The sequence below is a fragment of the Haliotis rubra genome, unplaced genomic scaffold (assembly GCF_003918875.1).
Source record: "Haliotis rubra isolate DU_JTF1 unplaced genomic scaffold, ASM391887v1 Scf696, whole genome shotgun sequence".
In the NCBI taxonomy this organism is placed as follows: Eukaryota; Metazoa; Mollusca; class Gastropoda; order Lepetellida; family Haliotidae; genus Haliotis; species Haliotis rubra.
In genome coordinates, this window is record NW_025767408.1 from 27,439 (window position 1) to 30,512 (window position 3,074).

Below are 3,074 nucleotides of genomic sequence, written 5' to 3' on the forward strand. Positions count from 1 at the left end.
GTATGTCATGGCTTTGATGGTACTGTGTGTAGTACTGATGCGGGTGAGGTAGTCCTAGAATATACATCTCAGTACACACAGTACTGATCCTGGTACATGGGGCAGTCCTAGAGTATACATCTCAGTACACACAGTACTGATCCTCTAAGGATCTGGATGCATTGAAGAATGCCAAGCTGCATGGAGACCCTGTGCCCAAGTTCCACTATGAAACCCGGAGCTTCTCAATTGTCAAGTGAGTGATCTCCCGATCCTGCTCAGCCAGCCATTTTCCTGAGCTGAGATGTAATTTATGACTGACACTCACGGTTACACTCTTCACTAAAAAAATTGTTCTTAGAATATATGTCAAAATACCAAAAAATGTGTTGAACTTTTTGCACTGTGAAGCAGGTGGGTTGTACTCCACAGGGAGTTTGCTAGGAAACTGTATGTAAGAGTCATTCTGTTTGGTCCTCTAGCATGGATGTGGCTTTGAGCTTAAAAACTCCAACTCACTTCACTGTCTGTTGTTGTCTTGATTTTTAAGACATGCTTTGACAACCAGTGGGTCACATGCATGATAGTATCAAGTTTTGTGAATTACTTTCAAAGGGGTACATGCAGTAATTTGCCTAAAGAAGCTGGCCTTACAACAAAAGCAAATTGATGCCCATGTATTGCTGTGTCTGAGAATTACCAGTATGTTTTAAGTATCGCTCTGCTTTACAATAAAAAGGTGATGTTGTAATTAGGGTAACACCATTGCTGTTACAGATGCAACACAGACCTCGCAGGGGCGACAATGACCTGGAGTTAGGCATTGTTAGAGCAATACAACTACCTATTCCCCTCAGGTGGGTACATTTACTGAACAAGATCCTAACCCTTAAATTGGTTCATGATCTGGAGTTCAGACCATCAAGTTCAACTGTATCATCAAGTTCCTGATGGAGAACTAGCATAAAATCTTTAGCATCAATCTGAAATCTTCACAGCTGCTATGATAATATTATCATAGATACATAGTTCTGGAAAGTCTTTATATGCCTCTAACTTTTATCATTGTTTTTCAGATTCTTGAAAAAGGACTTAGATACTTATGTGAAATACGAGTTTCCCTCTTCCCTAATGTAAGTAAAATGGATGTTATTTTGTCATATTTTGGTATTTTTTGATAATAAGTTTTGAAAAAGGTTGATATCAATTAAAGAGTCAACTGGATTAATTTTCCACTGTTTTGGGTAGAAGAGTAGATTTCTAAACAGTATGCATTATTGTTTTCTTTCAACTGTTATACCACAGTTCAGTCTGGAGCTTCATGACATTCACCTGATGTGTTATGTTTCCAGGATCTACCCTCAGTCAGGACACACGGGAGACACTGAAGGGTTTCGTAGATCCAGGTAACCGTCATGTGTACCATGTGGGAGGTCCATGCTTGTACTCATGCTTGTACTGTGAGCCACTCTCTGATGATTGATAGTCAGCAGCTGACATCAGGCTCTGAGTTCTCATGTTTTTACTCATGTTTCACCTGAGTATTATCTTTTTAAGAAATCAGGGCCAGGTGAATGTGACACCCGACACCATTGATCGTTGCTCATGCTATATATACCACTGGTTTCTCTGGTCTAAACTTTAAGTAGTTACCATTTTTGTAATGATAACTGTATCTTAAAGCAGCATTCACTCTTTGCACTTGCCTGTGAAGGCCTAACTTGATCAGTTCCATAATTTGCTGATACACAAGGAATTCAACTGATGTGTAGTTTCCCATCACCAAGTGCCAGTAAGAGAGGCAGTCAGTTTGGCTTCCTGTGTAGATTTGCTACTCTTGACAAATATGTGAGAGAACTTGTGAGAGTTTATTTATTACCAATATCCTCTAACTCATAATTACAAAAACACTGTTTTAAGCTGGAGACCATCTTGAAATTGTTGTCCTTATTCACATTTAAATTGAAATAAATGCTCATCTATGGATCGCTAAGGCGATTACTATGTATTCAGCAGCCCGCATCGCATTCGATTATTGTTAACGTGATATCTCATGGACTGTTGTACTCAATGTCTTCAAATTTGGTGACATCCTACATTGGGGATTACACGTACACCAGTACATTTTGGTGACCTTGACCTTATTTTCAAGGTCACCAAGACACCTTGAGGACTTTTCCAACTCTTTGTTAACGATATTTCATGCACGTTGTACTCAATGACTTCAAATTTGGTGACAGCCTACATTGGGGAATTGCACTGCCAACACTCAGTTTGGGTGACCTTGACCTTATTTTCAAAACTACATCACATAAAAAGTAATCTTCTGTGTGACCAAAAGATATGTTATATTTCATTCTTGTTTAGTGGTGGGGACATTGCCACTAACACTTGTTATAGTTCTAAATGAACAAAACAAATTACAGATATGAATGGAACTGGTCAAGTCTATACCCGAATTGCAGTCAGTCACTGAACATGTTGTATTCTTAACAACTAATAAATATAAACTTCATGATTATGATAGTACATGTAAATAACAAAAAGTCAACTTATAAAACGATTATGTAGGGATTGCAGGTTTATGGAATCAGTAATTGTGTACGTCGCCTTTCTCGAATAACAGAACACGCCTCTTGAAGCCAGCAGTAAGGCATCTATCAATAGTTGCCTCCTATTCTAATATTTAAGTGGCACACCTAAGTAAAATCTTTTAAGCACACACATGCATGCACACACAATCACACATGCCTACAGTAATATAAACCAAGTATAAGCAGTACAGCAGTACACATTTACTAATACTATTTATGTATCTATATAATGTATGTACATGATAATTATCTAACTCCTACAAGAAATGGTCGTTTATAAATCGTAGTATATTTCAGTACACTTACAGTTACAGCTGTAAGTTATAAACTATGTAAAGTACTAGTGAAAGCACTGTATGGGTGCGGTGGATTAGTGGGTTAGATTGCTGGACTTTGTGTGTTGGCAGTTAGGTGCCTGACACTCAGAGAGAGTGGTTCAAAATCCTGAATGAGATCTCAACCCCAAATAGTTCTAGAATCTGTGCTTTTCACCTAATTTCT